Source organism: Lissotriton vulgaris, chromosome 5, assembly GCF_964263255.1.
Source record: "Lissotriton vulgaris chromosome 5, aLisVul1.2, whole genome shotgun sequence".
Lineage (NCBI taxonomy): Eukaryota > Metazoa > Chordata > Amphibia > Caudata > Salamandridae > Lissotriton > Lissotriton vulgaris.
In genome coordinates, this window is record NC_141693.1 from 1,141,407,006 (window position 1) to 1,141,421,542 (window position 14,537).

Genomic DNA, 14,537 nt, shown 5'->3' on the forward strand with positions numbered 1-14,537 from the left:
GGTGGATTGGGGTAGACTGGAGTGGTGAGGGGTAGATTGGAGTGGGGTGAAGTGGGGTAGACTAGGGAAGACTGGGGTATAGTGAAGTGGGGTAGACTGGCGTAAAGTGGAGTAGAGTGAGGTAGAGTGGAGTGGGGTGGGGTAGATTGGGATAGGGGTAGATTGGAGTGGAGTGGGGTAGATAGTGGTAGAGTGGAGTGGGGTATATTGCGGTAGATTGGAGTGGAGTAGGGTCGAGTGGAATGGGATAGATTGGAGTAGAGTGGGATAGGTTGGAGTGGTGACTGGAGTGGAGTGGGGTAGACTGGAGTGGTAAGGGGTAGATTGGAGAGGGGTGAAGTGGGGTATATTGGGGTAGACTGGGGTATAGTGAAGTGGGGTAGACTGGTGTAAAGTAGAGTGGGGTGAGGTAGAGTGGGGTGGGGTAGATTGGGATAGGGGTAGAGTGGAGTGGGGTAGATTGTGGTGGAGTAGCTTGTGGTAGATTGGAGTGGGGTAGGTTGGAGTAGAGTGGGGTAGATTGGAGTGGGATAGATTGGAGTGGGGTGGAGGTTGGAGTGGACTGAGGTAGATTGAAGTGGGGTTGAGTGGAGTAAATTGTGGTAGATTGAAGTGGGGTCGATTGTGGTAGATTGGAGTGGGGTAGATTGGAGTTCTGTGGTGTGGGGTAGTTTGGAGTGGACTGGGTTAGATTGGGGTGGAATGGCGTGTATTGTATTAGATTGGAGTGGGGTGGAACGGGGTAGACTGGAAGGGAGTGGGATAGAATGGAGAGGATAGATTGTGGTGGAATGCGGTGGATTGGAGTGGTGTGGGGTAGACTGGAGTGGAGTGAGTTAGATGGGGTAGATTGCAGTGAAGTGGAGTGGGGTAGATTGGAGTGGAGTTTAATTGGGGTAGGTTAGAGTAGTTGGGGTAGATTCGAGTGAGTGGGATAGATTAGAGTGGGGTAGATTGGTGTGGAGTGGAGTTGCATAGAGGGGAAAGGCGTAGAGTGGAAGGGCGCAGAGTAGGGTGGCATAGAGTATAGTGGTGTACCTTGGAGTGGCATGGAGTAGAGTGGCGTAGAGTGTTTTGCAGTGAAGGGGAGTGGAATGGCATATCATAGAGTGGAGTGGCATGTCCTAGAGTGTAGTGGCATGTCGCAGAGTGTAGTGGTGTGTCTTAGAGTGGCATGGTGTGTCATAGAATGGAGTGGCATAAAGTGGAGTAGAGTGTTGTAGAGTGGATTGATGATTTGAGGAGTGGTATAGTGTGGAGTATGCATGGTGTGTAGCACACTGCAATTATAGACAACACATTTTCTTTTTTTAAAACAGATTTTATTTGTCAAATAACCAATATATTGCAGAGCACTGTAACCCAGCAACTAATGCATATAAAATTAACATTGAATTGACTTTGACAATTTCAACGAAAATATTGGAAAAATGAAAAGCAATACATTTGAAATATCTAGCAAATAAAAATACAAAGAAACAAACCCCAAAACCCACCCCCGTCGCACTCACGCCTACCCCAAAACAGCACCATACATGAACAACCTCATTCATCCAGACACATTGCACCTGCATCTAAAGAGTGATGTTGTATGCCAATTACGGGGGAGGGACACCGAGTCCGCAGACCTGGCCACTGAAACCGGTTCCAACTTCAGTCCGCGATATTCTGCCCATCGCCTCCAGATTTTTATAATGTTTAAGCGGGCATCCCCTGGCCGCAAAAATGGGGATCTCCAGCCCCATATAGAAATCCATTCTATTTTTCCAGGCTTTGGCAATATCTCTCTTAGCCAAGGTGAACCCTAATAGCATAAGATGACATTTGTATATGCTACCTCCTATATCCTCCATAACATGCAGCAGGACCAACTTTGGGGAATTGGGGAGGTCGACAAGACTCCCCACCAAAATCGTGCTGCCAAAGTGGTGCAGTGCCAAATTGTGTGGAGCAAAGTACCCTCCTCATATTGGCATCGAAGACATACCGGGAAGGCCACGAATCCCGCCCTCCAGAGCCTGACCCTGGTGAAATAGACCCGGTGGAGATATTTAAACTGAAAAAGACTAAGACTTACGGCTATAGATGACCCTCGCGGGGAGGCCAGAGCCTCCACCCAGTCCTCCTCCTCCAGTGGGCCTATGTCTCCCTCCCAGGCCTCCGAGGTCGCTGCAGTGTTGGGGAACAATGGGTAAGCATGGGCGAATTTTGCGGATCTCGCGTTCGCGAATTTTGCGGATTTGCGAACTCGCAATCCGCAAAATCCGCGAATTCTTGCGAATTTGCGGATTTTTTTTTTTTTGTGTTCGCAAGGATTTCTGCCAGTTCGCGAGGGTTTCGTACCAGTTCGCAATTGCGAACTTACATTTCGTCGCGCAACGGTCGCGAATTATGTTGTTTCTACGTCTGGTTCATCATCACAGGTTCCCAGCACCCTCTGTTTCACCACTGCAACCCTCTGTTACATCAATGCCACCCTCTGGTTCATCATTACTGTAGATTATGGGGGGGAAAGCAAGCACACCATCCCTGCTTCAACTCAGATGAATTAATTTGGGGTTAGTTTATTAATGTGTCACTGTTTTAAAATTCCAGTCTGGCACCTGCTTCCTTATCTGTAATTTTGCTTTCTGTTGCAGTGCATTTTTTTTCCCCAGGACCTTCTTTGTGGCCTACTTGTAGCTATTGTATGAGCCTGCTGTGAGGGTCAGAGCAGGGTCATACAATTGTTGCAACTAGCAACTGAATTCTGGAGGGGCCCCAGTCAGGAAGCACTACCGGGAATTGTTACTAATGATGAGTTTGAACTCTTGCCCCTGCCGAGTGCTTTCACTTTTGAAAAACTCGTTTTTCTGCAATTTCGCGGGGTTCGCGGGGTGCGAACACGCGCAAGATCGGATTCGGAAGCCGCAAATTCGTGCGAATATGCAATTTGTTTTTTTTGCGGCGTGTTAGTTGGCAAGGTTTTGTGCGTTTTTGCGAGCCGCTCGTAGCGCAAGACGCGAAGTTACCCTCGCGGTCGTTCAAGGGCGCAGCCATCTTGTTTGCCTGACGTATTTCCGTTTCCGGGCGCGAAGTGTAATCTCGCAAAGTCCGCGGCTTGCCAGTACAGTCTCGCGCGTGTTCGCAAGGGAAATCTCGCGCGAACTTACCCGCGCGGTCGTGAACGGGCGCGGCCATCTTGTTTCTCATTCATTGCTATGGTTCTGGGCATGGTCTTTGTATCCTCTGTCAATCTCTGCCATCCTTTGCTTGTTTGAAGTTTTTTTTTATCTATTTTACTTATTATCTATCCCTCTATTTTTCTAGCCCTATATTTTTGTGTTTACTGCTACTTTTGGTTAATTTTAAACTACTTTTGTAAACTCTTTTCTTTTCTTCTCTTCCCTATTCTATTTTCTTTATTCCTTTCCGCCCAGACCATGGTGAAGGGAGCCGGGAAGCATCCCGAGAAGGGGAAGGGTCCCGCACCCCGTGTCCGGCTCCCGTGCGGGCGTTTGAGGGGGGAGCTAGTGATGCCACGGGAGATCTTTACCCCGGAGGAGGTGGCCCAACTCATTTTTTATGTTCAGCGCCGCCTCCCCAGGACCATCATGGGAGGCGGCAAGATCAGTGCCGGGTACGGGGCCCGGGAGCGCCGGAAGCGGTGGGAGAAGGTGTGCCAGGCCATTTACCACCACTCTCGGGTCTGGCGCACCTACAACCAGGCCACCCACCGCTGGACGGATGTCCTGACCCGTGAGCGAGATCTGCTCGACCTCCTTGGCCTTGAGATCCCCGGGCTTGGTGAGAAGTAGTAGCTATGTCTTTACTACTATGTTTTCTCCTGCTGTGTTATTATATTGCAAATTTTTGTTTTTTACCAAGAGCAATAATGCTGCTCATTACATTGTAGGTACATTTTATTTCAAAATCTTCTGTGCATTTCAGGTACACTGCTCTCCTTCTCAGTAGTGTTGCTACTATGCTTATTTGTTTTAGATTTTGTGTTCATTTCATTGGCCTGTGAAATTATGTATGAGTGTAGTTGAAAGAACTGCGCAATGCTACACACTAAGGTTCAGATTTTTAATTACCGGCGCATCCCTGCAAAGTTGCAGGAATGCGCCAGTAATTGTGCGTCACGCCACCATCACCCATGGTGCGCCGTATTACAATGCGGCGCGCCATGGGCCCAAAACGTCACCAAAGCGTTACGCATCTGTGCCGTAAAGGTGGCGCATTGCTGGAGTTGCGTCGCAACGATGGTGCAGCTCCATCAATTCTCTGGGGTGCCCTATCTCCCCAATGCTGCGTCAAGCCGTACGTCTGCTTCAAGCAGGCGCAGGGTTTGAGTCACGCATCATTGTCCTCAAAGTGACTGATTGAAATCTTGTTGATTTCCCTCAGCCACTTTTAGGATGCGTTCCTGCGCAGGAACGCCCTCCCTTGCGCCGGAACACCCCTATTGGCGCAGGGCTTTACAACGTGATGCATCTCCCAGATGCGTCACGTTGTTAATATACGCCGCACCTATGCGCCTCTTTTGTGCTGTCGCTGCGTCACAAAAGTCACGCAACAATGGAGCAAAAGAGCCGCAAGGGCCTTATAAATCAGCCCCTACAGACTCAAGTCCAGTCCTTCCTTTGTACACATGGCGATAAGAAGAAATAGTGGTGGTGGATTAATAGTTTGAGTATTTTAATGACTGGTGAATGTAGTAGGAAACTTTAGTGTTGTCGCTGATCTTCAATCACGATGGACTTTGGCTGTCACTTTGCGTGCTGCGGACTGCTGCCTGCCAATCCTAGGCAAACCTTTTTAGTACTTTGTTTAGTGAGTTACATAGGGTAGTTTCCAATTCGACGGTCCGCAAATCAAGCAATACTAAAGTAATGACGTAGTCGACCACATGTGATTGGTCAATAATATATCCCGTGGAGTCGTTCCCTATTTGCTATTTCGCAAAAATATTTTGTTACTTTGTTAGTTCTTTTTTAAATGTTTGATTTGGTTGAGAAATAAATATCATCCATGTTTTCTGTTTTTCTTTCTTTCATGTTGTACATCAACTTCCCCCAGGGGCAAGAGGAGGACACAGGAGGAGGAGGAGGAGGGTGCTGTTGTCGATGCAGGCCAGGACCGGGCAGTCGAGGGCTCCTTTGCTGGCCCCAGTAAGTTTTAATTTTAATATAGAGTACTTATTTTTTCCTAGCGTTCCTCATTCGATTTTTTCTAAATCGTCTTTGATCTTCTTGTAGACAGGATCTAAATTCTTATCCCTATGACTCTGTGTGGTATTACTAGATTATTCTTATTAGTCTGTCTGTGTAGCTGACTAAGATTGCACATTTGGCATTTCCATTGGACTCCCATTCTAGTCAGCAATAGCTCTATGCACTGAGTGTAGTCCTCTGGGATTGTCCATAATGTCTTTTCAAGTATTCTAAATGTTTATGCTTTGACCATTGCCAACAATAAAAAGGTGAATGACCACCACCAAGAAATAATAAGATACTACTTTACTTTTGGTTTGGATAGGACAATCCATTCTACTACTGTTGCAGGGACAAATCTGCACAAACAGAACTATGGACACTAAATAATGCATCGCTTAGCTTATCAATTATAATAGGTGCTGTAACTGTTAGACTTTCCACATACCTCAGTGATAACAGACTTTGTAGTTGAACCCCCAATCTCCTTACTGACTAGATAGTGTGGCAGAGTCATTTAGCTCCCAAAGTCACCGATGGCAGAGGCACGGACTCATGCTTGCAAAAATTCGAAAACCTTTAGCTCATCCACTCTAGTCTGGAGGACCAAAAACCACAGAGTCTATTTAAGTTTAAAAGCTTTATTAAAAGTAAACACATTTATTAAATTCAAGTTTGTCATAAAAGTGAACGTGTAACTGAAAAGTGCTTAGTGCTGACGATTAATTGGACACATTTCTTGTGGTCGAGCCGAGCTCTCACCTGGTTTGAACTGGATCCTGCTCGTGTTCTTAGAAGTCAAGGTTCTGTCTGTTAGGAGAAAAAGTGGTGCGTGTTAAAAAGTAAAAAGCAAACATTCATCAGTTGTGCCAAAAAGTGCAGCAAGACAACAGCCTTCCCTGGAAAAAGGGACATTTTTACTCTAGAGTACACAGTCAAAAATTATTAAATTGTACACTTTTTTTCACATTTCTTTCTTCCTCCTAGACCAAATATTATATAGTAGTGAGTGGTGTATTCTAACATTATTAAATGTACTTTGTAGGTGGAACATCTGGAGACGGGGCCAGCGCGGAGGTGGTGGCATTGGACGAGGAGGACAACTCTGGGGAGGAGGCGGTGCAAGTGCCGGAAAAGGACATGCCTGTGAGGGTTCACACGGTGGTGGCGGGCAGAGGTAAGCTATACATTCCTTAGTCATTGAGATTGAAGACTGCAGAGTGTGCTTTCTGCACGGGTGTATTATAAAAAAAGCAGGTAGTAGCCTCCTCTAAATGTACTTCGACTTAGCTGTGAAGTTTTTGGCGAGAAGAATCCCAATCAGATCTGAGGTGAACTTGATGGATGGGATGAACGAAAAGCGAAAGAAGGGTGTAAGTAAGTGTGGAAGCACGAGAAATGTAATGATGACTGGCAAAGAAGAATGATATGTGTTTGCTTGGTCCCCGAGGTGGCTGGGAAGGTAAGAAAATTGTATGGTGCATGGCTGGGTGAATGATGAAGCAAGGATGGGTGGAAGGAGAACAGCCTGGGTGGGTGAGACAGAAACTGTATGTGTGCAATATACTTTGAATGGATGGATGCCTGGATCATTCATGGTACTATCTGACTCTTAGATAGCATATGTGAATCTAGAGAGAGTAGACGGTCACTGGATGAACTAAGTGTTACTTTGAAGAGCATGTAACACCGCACCCGCACGTCCGTTCCAGTGTAGGAAAGGCAAGGAAAAGAAGTTGTAACGTTGTCCAAAGACTACCATGAATAGTAGCAGTAGTTTGTATTGCAACTGCAAGCACAGCATATATCCAGTTATTACGGTGGGCACTCCCTACCTCCCTTAATAACTTTAGTTTAGTAGTAGTACGTCATTCATGTGTGGGGGTATCACTGTTCACTCAATAATAAGCAAAGCACCTAAAGTCATCCCATATGTCATCAAATACATCCCATGTGAAGTGATAGATAATCAGATAATTTAGCTTCTTCATTTTCCTTTTCTAATACTCATTTGCACTGTAGGGTGAAAGCTAAATTAATTAAGCAGTAGCCCTTTTAACAGAGTATTCTCAGTGCCACCCGTAATAGAAAAGTAAGAGCTTCACCACCTGCATGTACTGGACCGGTACAGTAACGCAAGTCTGTCTCACTCACCATGGTGTGCGTCTGTTTTTCTCGGGTGCAAGTTCACTGCGCTGGCATTATGCCGGCTTGCATAAGATAACGTACCAATTTTCCTAAACAAGAGAGAAGAAGAAGAATAAGAGTGGTGTACTGTCATAGTCGACTGTAATAGAAGTCCATAGTGCTCGTAGAATTTGTTCCTTAAACTCCCACTAATGTTAGAGCAAGGATGAAGAAGTCGGAGGTTACATAGATACTGTCCTCAATAGTTATGCACTGTGCTTTCAATTTGCTACTTGTACTGTGACAACTTTCTGCTCAATCATTTTGTGTTAATCTTAAGGAGCATTGGTTACAGACTATGTCTTTCTTTTTTCATGTAGTTGCTCCTTCCAAATCCAAGACACCATCAAGGAGGAAGGAGCTGGCTCGAATGGCCCGGCAACGGAGGCTGGATGCCACTGTTGCTGAATATCGGCGGCTGGTGGCCCTGGAGGAGGAGGAGACGCAGTCTGGAACAACAACAACGTCCACTGGGACAGCTGCCTCCTCCTCCGTGCGGGCTGCCAGCCAGCGCAGTGCTCCAGCGGTACGGAGCCGGGCTACCAAAGCCAAACGCCACCGCCCAGCAGCAAAGAAAGCAGCTGCCCCTCACAGGATTTGCAAGGCACACCGGCGCCGCTTATCCCTCAGACTGTCCTACCTGGAGCAGGAGGTCCATAATTATAAGAACGTGGTGGAGGGCCTCCGCTTCGAACTTGCCACCCTCCGCAAGGAGCATGATGCCCTGGCTGCTAATTCCAACAGCACCCTGCCATAGTGTCCCTTGCCCCTTTTTTAGAGACTTTTGGGGGGTGGGAATTGGGAGTTGTGATTTTTGGGGACTTTTGAAGGACAATCGTTGGGGTTAGGGAGGGTCTTGCGGGAGATTCTTTTGTTAGGGCTATAAAAATATACTTTTTGAAACTTTATCTGACCATACCTGTTTTTTACTGCTTTTGAGTCTGGTGGGTGGGGGTTTAACATAACAGTAAGTTTGTTTTCCTGAATAGTCCTAGGACTTTAGTAGTACTACCGTCAATCAAATCTCTCGTCTCTCCTAATACTCCATTATACTACCTCCAACCAAACGCCTATCTTACCTGTAATTTCTGTTTGCAAGTAGGGCTAGGCCCAGGGCTGGCTCCACGGGAAACAGCAAATAAGGTTGGCAATCCTGGGCGGATAAAATTTCCTCATAGCGGTGGTACTAGTGGTGTGACACAGTGGCAGTTGCTTGCCTATGAAAAAAAGAAAATGAAATCTGGTTTGTCCTCCTGAGCAATACAAAGGTACAATACAGAATATAGCAGGTGACAGAAGTACACTAGAACAGTGCCACGTTGTAGCCTAACAAATGTTAAAGTATAACTAATTCGGTTGAAGTTCTTTGACATTAGCCATGGGTCTTTGTCAAGCAGAGTAAGAATATATCCTCGGATTTCTTCACCAGCCTGTTGCTATCACCTTATCCTCCCCAGCAAGTGTGTGGATTTATTGCTGTAATTTAGTCACACATCAATCAAAACCACACAGCCCGGGGGAAGAGGGTTAGGGTTTGAAAAATGGATGGGTACGGGGGTTTTTGGGAAAGGTTTTGGGAGACAAGAAAAAGTAGCACAGCATGGACGAACAATTGTGAACATAAACAAATCTTTGGGTACAAACCTATCCATCAATCTTTGAAAGTGCATACACTACTGTAACTGCATGCATGTCAGTTAAAAGTAAGTAGTACTTTCGACAACTGTGGAAGAAAGAATGCGACAGTACAGGGCGTGGGTGGAAATATTGATAACTATATTCAACATAAGGTCTCTGTAGCCAGATACCTGAGAGCCTTGCTGGTCACTATAAATCCATTCACAACAACACTCAATGGGGTTGGTCTGGAAGGTGTCAGGTTTACTCCCCGTGATCCAGTCGATGCAAATATGGTTCCACCTCCAAATGTCACCAACACCCAGAAGTGTAAACACAGGGTGTTCGAGGCATTAGGCGGGGGAGAAAAATAACAAACTAAAATAAAAAATGTGGGATGGGTAAAGGTAGGGTCAGCAGGGAAAGGATACCTGTAACAGAAGACAAGACAGGCATCAGTGAAGTGCTGTCCTAACATACAAGGGTACTCTCATATAGTCTCACTAAATAGTCTGCAAGTCTCCCGCCTACTCATGGGAAATGTAGTTTCATAGTACGGTAGGCGCTTAGGGGCTGCGTAACCTGACAGAAGGTATAGTAGATAGAAAAGGAGAAATTGCTTTTTTTCTAGGTGTCCCCTCACTCACCAGGGTTGCCCCTTGGTGACATGCTTCATCATTGGGGCCATCCCAGTCCTCTACGGCCTGGGGCGTGCTGCGACTTGCGAATTACGTAGGAGCACTTACAAATGACTATGTGTGGTGCAGATGTGATAGTGGAGTGGACTAAGTGATGTGTTAAGGGATCAATGTAGAAGCAGAGAGAGAGCCAAGAAATGCAGTCACAGTCAGAGAAAAAGGCAAGGGATACTGTATCTATGTGGTTGTAGTGGTCCTGTTGGAAGTGGTAAGTAAGTTGCCCGCAGAAAAAAAATCCTCCTATTAGCGGCACTCCTCCATTGCAGCCGACGCTTCGTCCATCGATGTTGGTCACCAGAAGACACCCTGTCCACTGCCTGCCTGATGCTGAATTGTGGCTCGCTACTGTGAAGCCTGACTCCATCCTTTTTTCCCCATTGCAGAGACTGAAACCCGGCCTGTAATTATTCAACGAAAAACAGGAAGTGATATAATATTACAACACCACTGATAAATAAATATAAGGTATGTAGGCTGTGGAGTGCAAAAAGTCACAATTTGTTTTTCCTAGTAGACAGTACAATGTTTTCGAAAGTGCGTACTCTGAGTCACCTTTTGAAGGATAAATAAGTATGGGCAAATTAATGTATCGGATCTTGCCCCTCAAGCTAGGTGTACTTGAAACTGTGTTTTAGAACAAAATTAGATCTTCCTAGCAGTGCTCCCACCCAGACCCTTACTAAAGCCAGTCGCAAAAATGTAGAAGACCCCCAATCAAATCTCAAAAAACAAGGCCTAGCAGAAAACTGGTGACAAAACTTACTTTGAAAGTAAAAGTAGGCCGAAGTACCCTAATTACCCATTACCCACCGTGGATTGCATTCAAACCACTTGCAAGCAACCAAGCAAAAGTAGCCATAGCCAGCATCGCTCCAAGACTCGAAATCCCCCCCACTCAAACACATGCAATAGAAATACTGCTAACCCTAACGAACCCTAAGTTAAGAATAGTGGCAAAGGCTTTCTTTAACTATGCCAAATCCCCCCTTTCCCACCATGGATTTTCTTTAAATGACTTGCAACCAAAATTACACATTCTCACGAGTGCTCTAAGACCCCAGAACTCAGTTTGAAAAATCTAGAACACCCCGAAACACATGCAATCCTGCTGCTAGGGCTAACCCTAACGAACCCTAAGTTACAAAAAGTGCCAAAACTAAAGGCTTTTCCGCGCGGATTTTGTCCCAACCACTTCTACCCGGTATTAGACCTTCCCAGGAATGCCCCAAGACCCGGAAACCCACCCGCCAAGAAGCGTAACACCCCCAAACAGGCCAAAAGCAAAATCTCATACTTGCAATATTTCTGGGCCTTCGGTCCAAACGCGCTGCGTAGCTAGGCCATAAGTCGGGGTTGGCACGACGGATTTCCTGAAAAGCAAATGCAATCAAGATTAGAGTGTCCCAGCAGTGCTCCCAGACCACGAAACTCACCCGCAAACAGACGGAACCCCCCCTAAGAGCACCTCAAAGGCAAGCAAGTCATCAAAAACACAAAAAAAATTCCGCCTGGGATTTGGTCCAAAACACTTTTATCCGGTATTAGAGCTTCCCAGCAATGGCCCCAGAGCCGTCAACCCAGGAGAAAACGAGTAGAAGACCCCCAAACAGCCAAAGAGCAAAAGTACAAAAATGGGGACTTAGTCACTTTTTCACAAATTTCCCAAATCACTCTGCGCGCGCTCTGCAGCTAGGCCCTAAGTCCCCTCTGCCACCATGGATTTGCTTCAAACCTCTTGCAAAGTAAAGTATATATAGCCAGCAGTGCTCCCAGACCACGAAACTCACCCACAAACACCAGGAAGCCCCCCAAACAGGCCCCCGAAAACGCTACATAGAGCAAAATGTCAGAAATAGCCAAAAAACAAATCGGCCTGGATTTTGTCCCAACCACTTCTACCCGGTATTAGACCTTCCCAGGAATGCCCCAAGACCCGGCAACCCACCCGCCAAGAAGCGTAACACCCCCAAACAGGCCAAAAGCAAAATCTCATACTTGCAATATTTCTGGGCCTTCGGTCCAAACGCGCTGCTTAGCTAGGCCATAAGTCGGGGTTGGCACGACGGATTTCCTGAAAAGCAAATGCAATCAAGATTAGAGTGTCCCAGCAGTGATCCCAGACCACGAAACTCACCCACAAACACCAGGAAGCCCCCCAAACAGGCCCCCGAAAACGCTACATAGAGCAAAATGTCAGAAATAGCCAAAAAAAAAATCGGCCTGGATTTTGTCCCAACCACTTCTACCCGGTATTAGACCTTCCCAGGAATGCCCCAAGACCCGGCAACCCACCCGCCAAGAAGCGTAACACCCCCAAACAGGCCAAAAGCAAAATCTCATACTTGCAATATTTCTGGGCCTTCGGTCCAAACGCGCTGCGTAGCTAGGCCATAAGTCGGGGTTGGCACGACGGATTTCCTGAAAAGCAAATGCAATCAAGATTAGAGTGTCCCAGCAGTGCTCCCAGACCACGAAACTCACCCACAAACACCAGGAAGCCCCCCAAACAGGCCCCCGAAAACGCTACATAGAGCAAAATGTCAGAAATAGCCCAAAAAAAAAAATCGGCCTGGATTTTGTCCCAACCACTTCTACCCGGTATTAGACCTTCCCAGGAATGCCCCAAGACCCGGCAACCCACCCGCCAAGAAGCATAACACCCCCAAACAGGCCAAAAGCAAAATCTCATACTTGCAATATTTCTGGGCCTTCGGTCCAAACGCGCTGCGTAGCTAGGCCATAAGTCGGGGTTGGCACGACGGATTTCCTGAAAAGCAAATGCAATCAAGATTAGAGTGTCCCAGCAATGCTCTCAGACCACGAAACTCACCCACAAACAGACGGAACCCCCCCTAAGAGCACCTCAAAGGCAAGCAAGTCATCAAAAACACAAAAAATTTTCCGCCTCGGATTTGGTCCAAACCACTTTTAGTGCTTCCCAGCAATGGCCCCAGACCCGTCAACTCACCTGCAAAGAGGTAGAACAACACCCCCACAAGTGCTGAGTCTTTCTTCATTGGGCGTAAACCAGCCCTCTGCTTTGATGGAAATAGGAGTCTGGAGGAGGAGGATAGAGGAGCATGTTCTTCTGAACTTGTGAACCTGAGGAATGCAGACTGCGGCACCTTCAAATAAATTAGCAAACAAGTGAAGACAGTTCTGCTGATGGGCTTGTTTTTGTGATTATCTGATTAAAGTTTGAATTATATTAACTGTGCACAACAAAGAAAGACAGACACACAGGAATAAAAGTGAATAAGGATGAAAAAGAAAGTTATTGATTCGTTGTCTCATTTTCAGGGCTCGAAGTCGGTATCACGGTCCAGGAATAAGAATAAGGCTTCGTCATCATACTCTGCGAATTCAGCCAGGGTGAGGTCAGTGCCACCTGACAGAGTAGAAATTCCCTCATCTATGTTGCTGCCGGCCACCTCCTCTTCATCCGGCACGCTCTCTCGTACTCTTATATCTGGTGGTATGAGGTGCTGATTCATCTTGATCATTGTTAACCTCTCCACATTTTTAGGCGAGAGGCGGCTCCGTTTGGGAGTTACAATCCCACCAGCCGCACTGAAAACCCGTTCAGAAGACACACTTGCGAGTGGGCAAGACAAGTAGTTTATAGCCAGGTTGGTGAGCTGTGGCCACAATTCTTTTTTCCCATGCCAATACGCCAATGGGTCAGAATTAACATAGACCTCTGTGGAGTCATTCAGATAGTCCTTCACCATCGACTCAAGGTCCTCCTCCAAGGTTCCTCCACTTTGCGTAGCTCTTGCTGTGCCTCTGACCTTTTGAGAACCAAACCCACGCAGAGCTAGCCAATCCTCTTCAGCCTCCAATGTTTCTGTTGTCTTTCGTGCAGATGATCCGGTTGCCGGTGTCTTTAACGGCTGAGAGGTCACTTGTGCCACAGCCACAGGTGCAGAAGTGGATTGTTTTGACTGGGGATGGCCTGCTGATGTACTGCCATTTCCTTCAATTTCCAGCCGTTCTGTTTCAAACTTCTTGGCTGACAAGGCTAGCCAACGTTTGTACTTTGTAACATCTTCATCACCAAAAGGAAAGAATGCTCTGCCTGCCAGCGCCTTTTTGTAGCGTGGATCCAGAATAGTAGCACAAATGTAATGCTGTTCTGAGTGGATCTTTTTAAGACGTTCATCACCTTGTAGGAGCTCTAATAATTGCTCAGCCAGAAGCAAAGAGTCTTTCTTTTTGTCATCTTTTCGAAACACAGAACACACCTCCTTCAGTTGGTCCTCCAGCATGTACAACAATGGGATAGCTTTTCCCAAATTAGAGTCCTCCTTGCTGACTGCACGCGTGAAGACCTCAAAAGGACGAAGCATGCGTGTTAGGCTTTCAACTATGTTCCATTGCGGCCCACCCATCCTCAGCTCCTCTATACCCTCTTTCAAGAAATATTGATCGAGTTGCGTATACTGCTCATACAGACGCTCAAGCATGTAGAAGGTTGAGTTCCAACGTGTTACCACCTCCTGGATGAGTGCTTTCACTGGCATTTGACATTGATATAGCATGCTCCTCAGCTGCTTCCGGGCCTTAAAAGAATGCCTGAAATGCTTGCAAATTTTTCGGCAGTTCTCCAATACACTGTACGCTGCACTGCGTTTATTACCCAAGAATTTTTGGACAACCAGGTTTATACAGTGCGCCAAACACGGCACTCTGAAATAGTAACCGTCCCTCATGGCCTTAACTATATTGGAGCCATTGTCCGTGGAAACACAACCAACCTTGCGTTTTAGTGGGGACAGACAGTTAAGGACCTTTGTGTTAAAGACATCCAAAATGTTTTCTGCTGTGTGACGTTTCTCCA